Below are 18,589 nucleotides of genomic sequence, written 5' to 3' on the forward strand. Positions count from 1 at the left end.
GTAGGTCCTTATTGGTTATCTATTTTATTCGGTTAGCCAAAAAGTTCACTTGAGTTTTTCCATAACACAGAATGAGGCTTCCCAGGTAGTGCTAATGATAAGAATCCACCTGCTAATGCAGGAGACACAACAGATGTGGGTTCAATCCCTGGGTTTGGAAGATGCCCCTGGAGGAGGAAATGGCAACCCACTCCAATATTTTTGCCTGGAAAATTCCACGGATCGAGGCACCTGGCAGGCTATAGTCCATGGCATAGCAAACAGTTGGACATGACTGAGCGCGCGCGCGCGCGCACACACACACACACACACACACACACACTCACATAACATGGAAGTGAAGCAATTCTATACTTTAGAATGGAGATATTATAACTCTATACTTTCAGTTAGGTGCTGTGCTCTTTATCTAATAAGTAATCTTTAGGTGCACAAAGGGTTTCATTAACAGGCTTAAAAGCATAAAAGCCAAGCAGAAAACAAACTCTCAGAGATAGTTTAATATAAGTCTCCTCCGAGGAGTTGAAAACATCATCACATTTGTTTCCTGCTATTCATGTGCCCCTCTGTGATCTTTGTCTCCCTATAATAAAATATTTATAGCCAGAACCCAGCATCCTTTCCTCTTTCCTCACTGTTGAAATAAGGAGTGTTCTGTTTCCATGGGAGAAAATAGCAACATAATAGGAACACTAAAACTGAATACATAACTTTGGGGAGTAGTATTGTGTTGGCCAGAAAATTTGTTAGGGTTTTTCCATATCATCTTATGAAAATCCTGAGTGAACTTTCTGACCAATGCAATCAGAAACTTACTGCACTCAAGAAGGGATTTTCTTTCTTTCAAAGCAAGGTAAATGTGACATATGGGACTGAAAGCTTGCAATAATGATTAATATTCATACCCTGTTTGACTGCACTGAGCTCTCTCAAGGGAATCTTCTTGGGAACCTACAGAATTACTTCCTGTCTTTGGAGGTCCTCAAATATAGACTGAGCACTATTTTGTTTTTCTTTTCAGGTAACAACGAAACTCGATAAAAAAAAACAACAACTCACCTTTCTCTATAGGAAAATATCCTGTTTGAATAGCCTCTATTTCTGAGACACTTGCCCTAAGCCAATGTAGGAACTGAGTTTTTCAGGACTATGAACTATAGGTAATATTCACATGCTAGGGATCATTTCAAATGGAAGAGCAGCTTGGAATATACTGGCTTTCATCTTAGAGTCACTGTTCTTTGCACAGAAAAACCAAGTGAACCATTAAATTTAGTATGTTGCTTTCCTGGTCCAGTAGAAAAAGCACTTGACGTTTTTAACTGCTAGATACCCAAAGTTGTAAGCACAGTGGCACATATTTGCTTTTTGAAGTTAATTAAATCATTTTGTGTCTGGGCCTCCTTGTCTTCGATTCATGGTAATGACAGCTTGGAGACATACTCACAATTTTCAGAGGATTAAATGAGATGATGTGACACGAAACACTATGCAACATTAGATTTAGAAATGTTACTTAAATTCCGAATTATTTGCATTACACAGAAATTAACTTAAACTTAATCAAATATAGAAAACAAAGATAACAGCCCAAAACCTAGCAATAATGTCCCTGCAATATAAAGACTGTCTAGTCTCCACTTCAATGGATGTGCACCTGTCCAAGATGAGCCTGATGAAGTTATGTTTCCAAAGATGAAGACTTGATGGAGGGATGGTGGGGACAAAAGTGGGAAAAGAGAGTTGTTCTTTTAGTCGCTAAGTTGTGTCTAAGTCTTTTGCAACCCCATGTATTGTAACCCACCAGGCTCCTCTGTTCATATGATTTCCCAGGCAAGAATACTGGAGTGGGTTGCTGTGCTTTCCCTTCCAGGGGACTGTCCTGACTCTGAGATCAAATCTGTGTCTTTTCCACTGGCAGGCAGATTCTTTACCACTGAGCTACTAGGGAAGCCCAGAAAAATGGAGAGCCCCCACCCGCCCCAGTGAAAAAGCTAACTAACAGGAAGCTCATTCTTATAACCACTCTCCTCTTTAAAGCAGGAGTTCTTGACTAGGGGTTTTAACTTCAAGTCTCTGGGCTCATTTAGATAGATTCATGAGTTCTATGAATTTGAGTGGGAAAGAAATTATATCTTTATTTTCATTAGCCTTTAACAGACAATAAATATTGTAAAGACAAGTGATCAAGAAAACACAAACCTTTTTACATGATATTATAACTACTGCAGATACTTTAAAATATCATTTGCACTCATCACCACTTTGACTATAAGGCAGTTATTAGATCTGCCATTAGATCTTATACTTCAAAATCAAGAAACACATTTTACCATAGCACAAATTTATTTAATGTTTTAATAACTCAGTGTCCATAAACTTGGCTTCCTTTATAACCCTAAGCACTTTATGTTATGCATTTTAAAACATTATTTTGACACTGTGGTTACCCAAAAATTCCACTCCTAGGTATATACCCCAAAAAACTGAAAATAGGAACTCAAACAAATATTGGGCCTTCTCAGGTGGCACTAGTGGTAAAGAACCCCCCTGCCAATGCAGAAAGTATAAGAGACATAGGTTTGATCCCTGGGTTGGAAAGATCCCCTGGAGGAGGGCATGGCAACCCACTCAAGTATTCTTGCCTGGAGAATCCCATGGACAGAGGAGCCTAATGGGCTACAGTCCATAGAGATGCTAGGAGGTGGACATGACTGAAGCAACAGAGCATGCATGCAAACAAATATTTGGTACAAGGGAGTAGCAGTATTATTCACAGTAGCCAAAAAAAAAAAAAAAGAAGAAGAAGAAAGAAAGAAAAGAAAAAAACAACCCTAATGTCTACCAACCAGATGGATGAAGGTGGTATATTTATACAATGGAATATTATTCAGGCATAAAAGAGGATGAATAATGATACATGCTACAGTACGGATGAACCTCAGAAATATGCTAAATGGCTGAAGGCAGACACCAGAGGTCACATATTGCATGATTCCACTTATACAAAATATCTACAATAGGAAAACCCATAGAAAGAGAAAGCACAGTAGGGGGCCCACAGGCTTGGAGGACAGGGAAATAAATAGAACTGCATAAGACAATAAACTGTGGAAAATTCTGAAAGAGATGGGAATACCAGACCCCCTACCTGCCTCTTGAGAAACCTGTTTGCAGGTCAGGAAGAAACGGATAGAACTGGACATGGAACAACAGACTGGTTCCAAATAGGAAACGGAGTACGTCAAGACTGTATTTTGTCACCCTGCTTGTTTAACTTATATGCAGAATACATCATGAGAAATGCTGGGCTGGATGAAGCACAAGCTGAAATCAAGATTCCCGGGAGAAATATCAATAACCTCAGATATGCAGATGACACCACCCTTATGGCAGAAAGTGAAGAAGAACTAAAGAGCCTCTTGATGAAAATGAAAGAGTGAAAAAGTTGGCTCAGCATTCAGAAAATTAAGATCATGGCATCCAGTCCCATCACTTCAGGCAAATAGATGGGGAAACAGTGAATACAGTGACTGATTTTATTTTTCTGGGGCCCAAAATCACTACAGATGGTGATTACATCCATGAAATTAAAAGACGCTTACTCCTTGGAAGGAAAGTTATGAGTATCCTAGACAGTATATTAAAAAGCAGAGACATCACTTTGTCAACAAATGTCTGTCTAGTCAAGGCTATGGTTTTTCCAGTGGTCATGTATGGATGTGAGAGTTGGAGACTATAAAGAAAGCTGAGCACAGAAGAATTGATGCTTTTGAGCTGTGGTGTTGGAGAAGACTGTTGAGAGTCCCTTTGACTCCAAGGACATCCAACCAGTTCATCCTAAAGGAAATCAGTCCTGAATATTCATTGGAAGGACTGAGGCTGAAGTTCCAATACTTTGGCCACCTGATGCAAAGAGCTGACTCATTTGAAAAGACTCTGATGCTGGGAAAGATTGAAGGTGAGAGGAGAAGGGGACGACAGAGGATGAGATGGTTGGATGGCATCACCTACTCGATGGACATGAGTTTGAGTGGACTCCAGGAGTTGGTGATGGACAGGGAGGCCTGGCATGTTGCGGTTCATGGGGTCACAAACAGTTGGACACAACTGAGTGAGTGAACTGAACTGAACTGAATATTCCATTTATATATGTACCAAAATTTGTGTATCCATTTATCTGTCAATAGACACTTAGGTTGCTTCCATATCCTAGCTATTGTAAAATGTGCTGCAAAGAACACTAGGGTACATGTGTCTTTTTCAGTTACGGTTTTCCCAGGGTATATGCCCAGTAGTGGGATTGTTGGGTCATATGGCAGTTTTATTCCTAGTTTTCTAAGGAATCTCCATACAGTTCTCCATAATGACTGTATCAATTTACATTCCCACCAACAGTATAACATGGTTCTCATTTTTCCACATCCTCTCCAGCACTTATTGTTTGTAGATTTTTATATGATGGTCTTTCTGACCAGTGTGAGGTGATACCTCATGGTAGTTTTTACTTCCATTTCTCTAAACGATGATGAGAATCATTTCACATGTTTGTTGGCCATCTGTATGTCTTTTTTGGAGAAATATCTATTCAGGTGTTCCACCCAGCTTTTGATTGGGTTGTTTTTCTTCCTTGTTTTGAGCAGCATGAGCTACTTGCATATTTTGGAGATTATTTCTTTGCCAGTTGTTTCATTTGCAATTATTTTCTCTCATTTTGAGGGTTGTCTTTTAATCTTATTTATTGTTTCCTTTGTTATGCAAAAACTTTAATTAGGTCACATTTGTTTATTTTTTTCTTTAATTAATTTATTTATTTTACTTTGCAATTTTGTATTGGTTTTGCCACACATTGACTTGACTTCTGTTTTCATTTCCATTTCTCTAGTAGGTGGGTCAGAGAGGATCTTGTTATGATGTAGGGTCAAAGAGTATTCTGTTTATATTTTCCTCTAAGAGAGTTTACAGTTTCTGACCTTACATTTGAATCTTTGCTATTGCACATTTAATACAGTCTGTATAGTATAAACATAGCTTTTACATGTGCTGGGAACCCAGAAGTTTCCTGTGACTTTCTTCATTGTGACACTTTTTTACTGCAATGTCTAGAACTGAACACACAATATCCCTGAGGTATGCCTGTAATATCCAGGAGAAACACATACTATGAAGAAAAATAAAGTTGGGCAAGCATGAGAGTGAAAGGAAGCTACTGGAAAAAGAGCTCAAGAAAGACTCCTAAGAGACAGCATTTGAGGAGAAACTTGAATGAAGAAAATGAGCATTACAGACAGTAGGAGCAACAGTATCGCAGGATATGAAGATGGCATCTGCAGATGTCCTGAGGTCATGATGGTTTTTAGAGTGCTGAAGGGCCCGTGACCATAATGGAGTCCAAAGAAAAGAACGGTATAAATATAAGATAGTGCAAGCAGCTCGTGATCAGACTGTGGATGGCCTAATGGTATGGTAAAGATTTGGGGTTTTATTATAAATCTGATGGGGAAGCCCCTGGAGAGCTTCAAGTAGAAGGTGGCATTTTGATTTTCACTTTACAACTCTTCCTAGGTTTGGGGAAACATTATAGGAAAGCAGGAATATTAGTTAAGGGGCTGGTTAGGTAGCACAGGTAAAGATGACAGCAGCTTGCACTTACGCTGGCAGTGGTATGGGCAGTGAGAAGTGGTCTGACTCTAGATATACTTTCAAAGTATTGATGACAATTTGATGGGTTGGCTGCGGTGCAAGAGAAGCAGGGTGGGTAGCAGTCAAGCAGGGTGGGCAGCAGTCTACCTGGGGAACAGCTGGAGAGGAGCATATTACATGGTGCCTTTGTCCTGGCAACCCACTCCAGCACTCTAGCCTGGAAAATCTCATGGACGGAGGAGCAAGGTCCATGGGGTCGCAAAGAGTCGGACACGACTGAGCAGCTTCACTTTGTCCCTTTGGGTTGCAATAACAAAGTGTCACAAACTGGGCAGCTTATAAGCAGCAGAAATTTACTTCTCACAGTTCTGGAGGCTGGAAGTCTGAGAACGGGAGGGCAGCAGTGTAACTGGTGAAGGCTCTCCTCTAGGCTGTATCCTCATGTGGTGGAGGGGCTAGGGAGCTCAGTGGGATCTCTCCTAAGTACACTAACTCCATTCTTGAGGCTTCCAACCATATGACCTAAACACTACCTCAAGACCCCACCCACTAACACCATCATCTTTGGAGGTTATAATGTCAACACAGCCATTTTGTAGAAGATATCGACACTCAGATAATAGCAAGTATGTTGGTCAAGAAAATCAAGGGTTCAGTTTTGGACACTGGGATAAACTGATTAAAAAGAATTGTGCAAATTCCTCATTTTTCACTGTACCCACATTTTTCACCAAGTAACTTCTTAGGTCACTCCCTCTCTGATTCTAGGTTTGGTTATGTGGCGTGATTTAGAGAGGGCATGACTGTTCATAGAACGCTAAAGCGACACAGCAGTTTCCCTATATTTTCAAGTGCTTGTGCTTTTTTGATTTTTAATATCTGTCATTACCAAGAAAACAGGTCTAGCCTAGCTGAAGCAGAAGAGAGACACTGGAGACAAACAGCATGGTCCTGGTAGTAGGAAATTCATAAAGAAACTGAAGCATCAATAAAGGAATGGACCACAAAACCCAGTCTCCTCTTGGACAATTTCAAGAAGAGTTCAGCCTGGTTAACTGTGGAAAAAATTATCTCTAATTTATAGTTTAAGAAAGCTTATTGAAGCTTTTAGTGTCAGGGAATTCTATTTTTACAGATTATTAACATAATTTGAGAAACTTGTCTTAAGTATAAGATTTCAGGGCATTTCCGGATTCTTTGAATTAACAGCACATACTCAGCTACTAGTTCATCATCAATGTCTTCATGGTCTTTGCTTCTGATACTTCCCTGCAGAATAAAGAACAGAGATAAATGTACCATGAAGCCAATAAAGCTAAAGGCTCAAGGTCATTCATTTGTTCACAGACATCAAGGCCTCGGCCTGGGAAGGACCCTAGCAATATGTTCACATGGTCATATATTTTTGAAGATTATACAAAAGGAAGATCTTTTAACAGCAACTGGTTAAGAGAACTGTCTCTTTGTATTCCAACTTCCTACATTACACTTCACTATATGTTGCATGGAGTTGGGGTGGCTGTAGTTATTTGGGGGCTCCAGCTGAGGAGGTACTTGAGTTAGAGATTAATTTTGGTAGTTAACAGTGGGATATATTTATGTGTTTTGCAGTCAATTTCCGTTACAGTTCAGCTTTTGCTAGTTATTCCAACTGCAGCAATGCCATCAAGGAAATCCCCAACACCTCCACATACTGACTAACCCAGCATCACAGCATAAAGATGCAGGGCCTGAAAGCAAATTGCAATATAAGTGTGCCCTGCAGCTCTGGGTATGTGTGTAAGGGGGAATGCTGCCTTTTGTAAAGCTCCTTAAGCCTTGTCACATGGGCACCACAGCACAAGAAGTATGCAGAAATGTATTTTCAAAGATTCACAGAACTTTTGTTTCATAAGTTGATGTAGTTTGAGCATATCATTTAACAGTACATGGAAAGTTGTTTTGAAGGTATCATTAAAACAAGTGAGAAACTAAACCTCTTTGCTTTGATCATATAAGAAAGGTACTTTTTATATCTTTATTTAAGAATGGAAGACCTTAAAAATTAAATATGAAATGAACATTAAATCAATATAAATTATTCTGATGTACTTTTGTACTAAAATAATTTTCAGACCACATCCAAAGCATTCACCAGGAGGAAAATGGTGGATAGAAGTAACAGACTGGTTCTTATTTGATAATTCAATTAATAAAAAAGAGTGAATCTTACAAACACTTGGCATATTTCCATTTTTTAATTTGACACAAATAAAGATTATGAAGATAAAATTCATCATAGAACAAACAATTACAAGTCACTGGTGATGTGGTTCATCAATTTAAAGAGTATTAAGATTATTCATTGTACAAGCAAATTTCAAATGTCATGAAACCTTATGGTTCATGCATTCAAGAAATATGGTAGAGGTGTTTCAAAATTTGATAATTCTAAAAAAGTTTACATACCACTACTGATAACAAGATGAGATGCCCAAATAAGCTTTTCTAGATGTCAGTAAAAAATAAATGTCAGTCAGACATCTTAAAGAAAAAGCTGTATTATGATTCTATTTTCTCCGCAGAAGGATGTTTCAAAATAATTTTTATATTTAAAGGTAAAGAGATAATCAAAGCATTTTGTGCCAACATATACAGTGACCAAGATATTAGAGAGATGGCATGGCATTCTATTAATAAAAATATACTGCTTTTCTGATTTTGTGATGTTTGCATTGTTAGCTTATTAACTTCATAATTTGTTATGAATTATCACCTCATTCTAAATATTCACATTCCTACCTAATTTTGTATTCACAGGCACATGTCTTTAAGTCATGGATCTTTAGGTTTATGAATCTTGTATGCTGTGCCATTGGTTACTTTCCCCTGATATGACTGCTCAGAAGTTTACCTTTAAAAAATCAACTAAAATGTATACATGAAGGACAATGGCAGTTCAACCAAAGCAGAAATGTCAGGGTGAAAATGCAGCTGCCTCAGCAACCGTCTGTCTCCGTGATGGCTACACTGCAATTTCACTGCTGGTATGCACCTTCTACGGGGTGGTTTGTTTCAGTAAACTGAAGTTCCTGATAAGGGTAAGTGATTCCAAGTGAAAGCGATGTTAACCAAATGCATGACAAAATGGAGCACAAGAATTAAACTAAGCAAAGAAATATAAATAGAACTTTGATTATATGGCTGCAAGAAAGAAAGCAGGTGGCTTTTTATCAAGTATTTATAAAGTGTCAGTGCCCACAGCACAACAATCAGCTATATGCGCTATCAATAGAAACTAAAGAAATATGCCCTTGAAGGTGTTTAATTAATTCAATAGAACACAAAAAGTGTAAGTTGTGAATTCTGAATAACTGATTCAAAGATTTAACCATTTAAGAGTCTTCTTAAATTTTTTAACTATCTAGTGTAGTTACTGAAGATATATGGCCTTTGTCTTCTTTCTAGAAATTCTACCAACTCTAGGATTTGAATCCAGAGAATAACAAACCCAGGAACACTTCATTTAGCCTATAGTAACTGAGTCATACTTCAACTTTTTTGAATTAAGAAGGAAATACCGTGTTTTCTTAAGAGGCAAGAAAATTCAATTTATTAAAAAAAAATTTTTTTTAAGCTTTGGCAAATCAAGTATTGTCAGGGGTACACTCCATGGTAGACACTGCAAACTGAGATGTAAATGCAAAATCTCATTATTTAACCAAACTGATGTTTAAAATATTTGAAACAGGGGTACATAATATTATGTCTTATTACTGGTGATGTTAACCTTGATCATTAGGTTAAGGTATATCTGCCTCTTAGTGAAATATAACTATTCCCTACTCCTTTGTAATTCATAAATATCTTAGGAGTTAAACCTTGAGATTATGCAAATATCCTATCCTCCACCAGCTTTAGTTTTTGTATCTATAAGTGGATTGTGTCTGCAACAATTATCACTGTGGTATCTGCCTAAGGGTAATTTTCTCTTTCATTCTTCCACTAGAATGTAATCAATGCTATTTATTAATTAGAATTCTTTCATAAAAGAGAGTATCCCATCACCTCATTTATTTATGTAGTTATTTATATCACCAAGGAGTCAGGAATACTTATTTCATTTCACAAGTTATAATCCAAAACTTTAATTATATATCATGTTGCTCACAAAGTCCCAGTTTTGGCCCTTTGGAACTCCTCCTTGTTCATATGTCCTTTTGACATGCTCTTATTCTTTTTCTAGAAACACACACATTCCAGACAATTTTCATATTTTCCCCACCCCAGCCACAGAACCAACTACTTCTCCAAAGAGCTCAGGATCCTTTTATTGGAAAATGGCTTTTTGTTTAAAAATCAAGGATCTGAGTGCTGTGTATGCTTTTTGCTATTTGAGGACCACTGAACTTAGACATTCTCAGTGGACAGAGTCAAGAAACATATGTATGTATAGTAACCCATGCCCATACTCATATCTGTAATCACACATAATCTCAGCCTAATGTCAAGAAGCCATCAGACAATTGCGAGCCGTTCTACCAAATGACTGACTAGCATACTTCAAAGTGTCAGGTCCATGAAAGAGAAGAAAAGAATGAGTAACTGTTAGACTGGAGGGGATTGCAGAGACAACTAAATATGATTTGGGAGCTTGTGTTGAACAAAGAAAAACATTAATGAGAAAACTGATGAAATCAAATAGGGTCTGTACATTGGTTTATGGCAGGTGTTGGCACATTGCACAACCCATGGACCTAATCTTGTCTGCCACCTGTTTCTGAAATAAAGTTTGGACACACTCTCATTTTCCACATATGGTCTACGACTATTTTTGTGCTACAATGACAGAGCTACACAGTACTGGCAGACACCTCAGAGAGTTACTCTCTAGTCTTTAACAGAAAAAGCTTGCCAGCTCCTGGTTTATAGTCTTGTACCTAATTTTGTATCCACAGACACACCTCCTTAAACCATTTTTAAATCCTGTATTTGGCAACTGTATTATGGTTAAATAAAATGTTAACATTAGGGATGAATAGTGTACAGAAACTCTTTGTACTATTTCTGCAATTACTCCATAGCCCAAAACTACTTCAAAATAAAAAAACTTTAAATTGAATTAGGTGCCAACATAAAAAAAAAACTAAAGAAAATTTACATAAAATTTCTGTACTTGTGGGTTTTTTCCTTCAAGTCAGGATGCCTGATAATACTGCCCAATAATCAAAAGAAAATGAAAGTTGTGATTTATGGATAACATGTCTGATACTGCTGTTATTGACTTGACATTGACTTTGATAGCATCAGAACCCTGACTTTTTTTTGGCATGAATATTAGTGAAAACATCACATTTCCTACTCTTTATTTTAGCCATGTATAGTTAATGCTTGGTGAGAAAAGGAAAGCTCATTAAAAAGGGTCAGAAGTATAATGGGGTGGATGAAACTGGAGCCCATTATACAGAGTGAAGTAAGTCAGAAAGAAAAACACCAATACAGTATACTAATGCATATATATGGAATTTAGAAAGATGGTAACGATAACCCTATATGCAAGACAGAAAAAGAGACACAGATGTATACAACAGACTTTTGGACTCTATGGGAGAAGGTGAGGGTGGGATGATCTGAGAGAACAGCATCAAAACATGTATGTTATCAAGTGTGAAACAGATCACCAGTCCAGGTTGGATGCATGAGACAAGTGCTCAGGGCTGGTGCACTGGGATGACCCAGAGGGATGGGATGGGGAGGGAGGCGGGAGGGGGGTTCAGGATGGGGAACACATGTAAATCCATGGCTGATTCATGTTAACGTGTGGCAAAAACCACTACAATATTGTAAAGTAATTAGCCTCCAACTAATAAAAATAATTGGAAAATAAATAAATAAAAAAGAAAACAGGGAGAAAATATTTTTTTTCTTATAATACTAACTTTTTGTCTTTACATAGTTCAATGTGTGGGAAAAACCACCACAATATTGTAAAGTAATTAGCCACCAATTAAAATAAATAAATTAATTTTTTAAAAAGAGAAAAAAAAGGGTCAGAAGTCTGACGTGAGTCCTATTTATCCTTTTCTACTGCTCCTTGCCCAAACAATCAACATGACGGTTAGAGGTCCAGTGGACACTGACATCATGGCAGCTTGGGTGAATACTACTAGCCAAATCTCAATGTTGTTTACAAAAACTGGGGACTTCATTCACCAAAATATTTTTGGTAGAACATGTGTCCTTGGTGGGAGAAGGCAATGGCAACCCACTCCAGTACTCTCGCCTGGAAAATCCCATGGTTGGAGGAGCCTGGTAGGCTGCATGGGGTCGCTAAGAGTCAGACTCAACTGAGCGACTTCACTCTCACTTTTCCTTTCATGCATTGGAGAAGGAAATGGCAACCCACTCCAGTGTTCTTGCCTGGAGAATCCCAGGAATGGGGGAGCCTGCTGGGCTGCCGTCTATGCGGTCGCATAGAGTCGGACACGACTTAAGCAACTTGGCAGCAGCAGCAGTGTCCTTGGTGAAGAAGCAAGCACTAAAGTAGCACTGCCCAAGAGAAATACAATATTCAGCACAAATGTGACTCACAAATGCAATTTTAAATTTTCTATTAGCCACATTGGGCTTCCTAGGTGGCAGAGCAGTAAAGAATCTGCCTGCCAATGCAAGAGACACAAGAGACAGGTTTGATACCTGGGTGGGGAAGATCCCCTGGAGGAGGAAATGGCAACCAACTCTAATATTCTTGCCTGGGTAATCCTGTGGACAGAGGAGTCTGGTGGGCTACAGTCCACGGGGTCACAAAGAGTCAGACATGACAAAACGACTAAGAATATACACACACAATAACTGCATTAAAAAGGTAAAAGAAACAGGCAAAGTTTTAATAATGCATTTTATACCAACACAATCAAAATATTATTTCAACAGTTGCCAATGAGATATTTTCATTTATGTTTTCATAATAAACTTTGAAATCCATTGTATATTTTATACTTAAGGCACATCTCAATTGGGAGCAGCCACATTTCAAGCTTTCAACAACCACAGGTGATTAGTGGTTTCCATACTGGGCATTACATGGAAGTGAAAGTTGCTTAGTCATGTCTGACTCTTTGCGACCCCATGGACTAGACAGTCCATGGAATTCTCTCGGGCAGAATACTGGAGTGGGTAGCCTTTCCCTTCTCTAGGGGATCTTCCCAAACCCAGGGATTGAACCCAGACCTCCTGCATTGCAGGCAGATTCTTTACCAGCTGGAAGCCACAAGGGATGCCCAAGAACACTGTAGTGGGTAATCTATCCCTTCTCCAGCAAATCTTCCTGACCCAGGAATTGAACCAGGGTCTCTGGCATTGCTGGCAATTCTTTACCAACTGAACTATCAGGGAAGCTCCAAGAGTCTATAATACTCTATGACTTACTGTGATGTTTTAAAGATCTTAGGAGTGATTGTAACCAGAGAAGAAAAAGGATGAAATTATAACTATAATGGATTAATGAATTTTCCAATAAGAATCTGATAGAAACTGTATTAGCAATACAAAAGTGAAAAGCGAAAGTGAAAGCCCCTCAGTCGAGTTCAGACTCTTTGCGACCTTATGGACTACATAGTCCATGGAATTCTCCAGGCTGGAATACTGGAGTGGATAGCCTTTTTCTTCTCCAGGGGGTCTTTCCAACCCAGGGATAGAACCCAGGTCTCCTGCATTGCAGGCAGATTTTTTTTTTTTTTACCAACTGAGCTATCAGGAAAGCCCAGCAATACAAAAGTTCATACCAACTAGTTGGATTTTTTTAGTTTTTTAATATGGCAGTGTTAAAGCATATGCAGATAACACCACCTTTATGGCAGAAAGTGAAGAGGAACTAAAAAGCCTCTTGATGAAAGTGAAAGAGGAGAGTGAAAAAATTGGCTTAAAGCTCAACATTCAGAAAACTAAGATCATGGCATCTGGTCCCATCACTTCATGGGAAATAGATGGAGAAACAGTGGAAACAGTGTCAGACTTTATTTTTTTGGTCTCCAAAATCACTGCAGATGGTGACTGCAGCCATGAAATTAAAAGACGCTTACTCCTTGGAAGGAAAGTTATGACCAATCTAGATAGTATATTAAAAAGCAGAGACATTACTTTGCCAACAAAAGTCCATCTACTCAAGGCTATGGTTTTTACAGTGGTCATGTATGGATGTGAGAGTTGGACTGTGAAGAAAGCTGAGTGCTGAAGAATTGATGCTTTTGAACTGTGGTGTTGGAGAAGACTCTTGAGAGTCCCTTGGACTGCAAGGAGATCCAACCAGTCCATCCTAAAGATCAGTCCTGGGTGCTCACTGGAAGGACTGATGCTGAGGCTGAAACTTCAATCCTTTGGCCACCTCATGTGAAGAGTTGACTCATTTGAAAAGACCCTGATGCTGGGAGGGATTGCGGGCAGGAGGAGAAGGGGACGACAGGGGATGAGATGGCTGGATGGCATCACCGACTCGATGAACATGTGTTTGAGTAAACTCCGTGAGTTGGTGATGGACAGGGAGGCCGGCATGCTGCGATTCATGGGGTCGCAAAGAGTCGGACACGACTGAGTGACTGAACTGAACTGAAAGCACATACTCTGCAGTATGTGTATGCTAAGTAGCTTCAGTTGTGTCTGACTCTCTGCGACCCCATGGACTATAGCCCTCCAGGCTCCTCTGTCCATGGGATTCTCTAGGCAAGAATACTAGAGTGGGTTGCCATTTTCACCTCCAGGGGATCTTCCCAACCCAGAGACTGAACCCATGTCTCTTATGTTTCCTGCATTGGCAGGCAGGTTCTTTATCACTAGTGCTACCTGGGAAGCAATATAGAAGTATATCATTAGAAATTGGGGCTTCTCTGGTGACTCAGCTGGTTAAAAACCCGCCTTGAATGCCAGAGACACGAGAGAGGTGAGTTTGATCACTAGGTGGGGAAGCTCCTCTGGAGAAGGAAATGGCAATCCACTTCTGTATTCTAGCCTGGAAAATTCCATCTACAGAGGAGCCTGGTGTGCTACAGTCCATAGGGTCACAAAAAGTCGGACACCACTGAGCACACACACACACACACACACACACATCATTGGAAACTGTCTCACTTATAACTCAAATATTTTGTAGATAAAGGAATTATTGGGATATTAAGTTGTGCCAAATAAAACCTATTAAACTTTATTAAACATCCCAAACATATAATGAAACATTTATTTACATCCTGCAACACTGGATAATAAAACATAATATAGGAATTCTGCAGTGAATATAAATGTCAAAATTAATAGTATAATTTTTAAACAGCTTCCAAAGTAATGATTAGACTTTAGGGCAGGATTCATTTACATTAAAAATTAGCATACAAGGATTTTCTCCAGAGTCAAATGAGGTCATTAAAGAAAAATCTATAAATTAGGTCAAATAGAAGGTATAGAGATCAGGTTGCATGTTAACAAGCCATAAAACAGTTAGGCAAAAATTAAAGCTGTGAAGAAAATTAAATATTTTTTCTGAAACTATTTGAAGAAAAATATTCTTAAACAGCTATGTACTTTAACATTAATAAAACAATTTGAAGCCTTAAGGCTGTCAAATACCTGATAATTCAGTAACACCTAGAGTATGTGCTTTTTGTGGTAGACTTTCATTTGCATTCCTTGAGATTGTAAGACAAGTAATCTTCACCAAATGTAAATGGCAAAAGTTGCACATTTAAAAAAACTGATTATATATTGTTCTGGCGTTCTCTGTAGAAGAAATGGGATAAACATAAGAGTACAAAGTACAAAAGAAAAAAATAACTGAGAATCCCAGGACCCAAGATATTGTTGACATTTTGGTCTACCTCCTTCCACACTAATACTAGCATAATTACTGCTGACAGATCTTATTGATATGATAAACACAGGGGGTCTTCCTGTAGGTCAGATTCTGCCAACAGATCTGCTAAACACTCTTGGAAAATGCTTCCCTCTCCTACACAGCCAGCTTTCTGAAGGCTGCAGAGAGTTCTTTTAATCTGGAGTTGATCTGTTGGTATCTTCTCTCATGTGCTCTTTCCCCTACACCATCCCTCCTCAATCAAAATTCAACACCTGTATAATAAGACCTCTGTCTAAACACACTTTCTTTCAGTTAGCTCAAAGCTTTGTAATGCTCCTATTTAAGAATAAAAAAAAAATATTTTCTTGCATAAAGACATGGATCACCAGCTTTGCTTATTTACAACTTTAGAACAGTAGAAATATCTGGAAGAAACATCATCTTTTACCTCATACTAATAACATTGGTACTGGCTATAAATACAACCCTTTGGTTCTATTTTACTGGGCTTTACTTTGTGCCTGGAAGAATCTATTTTCTCAGAAACAGATTCAACAATAAATATTTACCAAGGTCTTAACAGGGCAGACTTTGGGTTCAGGGCAGGATAGTGAATTGTGCATGAATCAGATATGTTCCTTTAGTTTCACAAAAGTAATAGTTTAATAGGGAAGATGGTCATTAATAAACTAAGCAAATGAATACATATTTATATACTGGCATCAATGTACTAAAGGCAATAGACAACTGATGCTGAGGTGGAGAACACAAGATAGCCAATCTTAGTTATTGACCAGAAATCAGGAAGAATTGACAAGAATTCAGGAAGTTTCCCACTTTCTACATCAACACTGAGCCTCCACTCAGAAGCATGCCACTGTGGCAAAGGAGGCCAGCACAGGATTTGCACTAAGAGTTCCTACATTGCTTTTATTTTTTGTTTTGTTTTTTAATAGAAATATAGTTGGTTTACAAAGTTGTGTCAGTTTCTGGTATACAGCAAAGAATAACAGATTTTTTCAGATTCTTTTCTATTATACTTCATTACAAAATATTGAATATGATTCCCTGTGTAGTGGGACCTTATTGTTTATCTGTTTTAAATACAGCAGTTTGTATCCCAAATTCCTAATTCATCTCTCCCTCACATGCTTTTCCCTCTGGTAACCATATGTTTATATGCTATGTCTGTGAGTTTGTTTCTGTTTTGTAATAAGTTCACTGGTATTACCTACACTGGTTTTAACAAATAAATTCTGAATGATCTACTAAGGTAGTTATTTACGTGGAGATGGTTCTCTTTTTGGGCCTCCTTGGTGGTTCAGATGATGAAGAATCTGCCTGCAATGCAGGTATGGAAATCCCCCCAACAACCACCATGGAGGGGAAAAAAAAAGTGTCCTAAGGAAGCTTTTATTAGATTTCCTATTGTTATAAGGGTATGTCTCCTTCAAGGCTACTGTATGCACCCTACCTTTGAAGCTGATCTCAGATATAATAAAAGAAAAGCTAACTGCAAAGTTTATGACAAAATTCAACACCCATTTATGATAAAAAACTCTCCAGAAAATGGGCATAAAGGAACCTATCTCAACATAATAATGGTCAAATATGGCAAGCTCACAGCAAACTTTATTTTCAGTGGTGAAAAACTGAAAGATAAGGAAAAAGACAAGGATGCCCACTATCACAACTATTATTCAATATAGTTTTGGAAGTCATAGCCACAGCAATTAGGAAAGAAAAGAAATAAAAGGGATCCAGATTGGAAAAGAAGACATAAACTCTCACTGTTTGCAGATGACATGATATTATACATACAAAACCCTAATGGTGCTACCAGAAAATTACTAGAACTAGTCAATGAATTTAATAAATGCAGGATATAAAATTAACATACAGAAATCCCTTTCATTCTTATACACTAACAATGAAAAATCAGAAAGAGAAATCAAGGAAACAATTCCATTCATCATTGCAACAAAAAGAATAAAATACCAAGGGATCAACCTACCTAAGGAGACAAGAAAACATATATACAGAAAACTATGAGACACTGATGAAAGAAATCAAAGAAGACACAAACAGATGGAGAGATACTTGGAAGAATCAATATTGTGAAAATAACTATATTACCTAAGGCAATCTACACATTCAATGAAATCCCTATCAAATTGCCAACAGCATTTTTCATAGAACTAGGACAATTTCACAATTTGTATGGAAACACAAAAGACCTTGAATAGCCAAAGCAATCTTGAGAAAGAAGAATGGATCTGGAGGAATCAACCTTTCTGACCAGAGTACACTACAAAGTTACAGTCATCAAGACAGTATGGTACTGGAACAAAAACAGAAATAGAGATCAATGGAACAAGATAGAAAGCCCAGAGATAAACCTATGCACCTATGGGCACCTTATGTTTGATGAAGAAGGCAAGAACATACAATAGAGAAAAGACAGCCTTATCAGTAAATTGTGCTGGGAAAATTGGACAGCTACATGTAAAATAATGAAATTAGAACACTTCCTAACACTGTACACAAAAATAAACTCAGAGACTTTCCAGGTGGTTCAATGGCTAGGACTCCATGCTCCCAACACAGGGGGCTCTGGTTCGATCCTTGTCAGGGAAATAGATCACACATCCTGAAACTAAGAGTTTGCATGCCACAGCTTACGATTCTGCATGCCACCACTAGAAGAATCAACATGCTGCAATGAAGATTAAGGATCCAGTGTGCTGCAATTAAGATCCAGCAAGGCCAAATAAATAAATAAAAACAAATGAATATTTAAATAAATAGATACTCTCAAAATGGATTAAAGACCAGAAGCTGTAAAAATCTTAGAGGAAAATATAGGCAAAACATTCTTTGACATAAATCACAGCAATATACTTGTTGACCCACCTCCTAGAGTAATGGAAATAAAAACAAAAATAAACAAATGGGACCTGATTAAACTTAAAAGCTTTAGCACAGCAAAGGAAACTATAAATAAGATAAAAAGACAACTCTTAGAATGGGAGAAAATAATTTCAAATGAAACAACTGACAAGAGATTAATCTCTAAAATATCCAAAAGCAGCTCATGCAGCTCCGTACCAGAAAAACAAACAACCC

At 38.1% G+C, this 18,589-nt stretch overlaps 1 protein-coding gene across 5 annotated transcripts in view; it reads right to left on the bottom strand.

Annotated features, from left to right (window-relative positions):
- PAK5 (p21 (RAC1) activated kinase 5) overlaps window positions 1-18,589 on the bottom strand; it is a 399,298-nt gene that overhangs the window by 242,573 nt on the left and 138,136 nt on the right. Inside the window, exon 1 of one of the 5 annotated variants that reach the window (XM_070471886.1) lies at window positions 6,860-6,882. The exons of the other annotated variants lie outside the window; for them this stretch is intronic. The gene's annotated coding sequence lies outside the window, so the exon portion shown is untranslated. Of the gene's footprint in view, window positions 1-6,859; window positions 6,883-18,589 lie in introns of those variants that run through there. 5 annotated transcript variants of the gene reach the window in all.

This window comes from Odocoileus virginianus, chromosome 9 (genome assembly GCF_023699985.2).
Source record: "Odocoileus virginianus isolate 20LAN1187 ecotype Illinois chromosome 9, Ovbor_1.2, whole genome shotgun sequence".
NCBI lineage: Eukaryota > Metazoa > Chordata > Mammalia > Artiodactyla > Cervidae > Odocoileus > Odocoileus virginianus.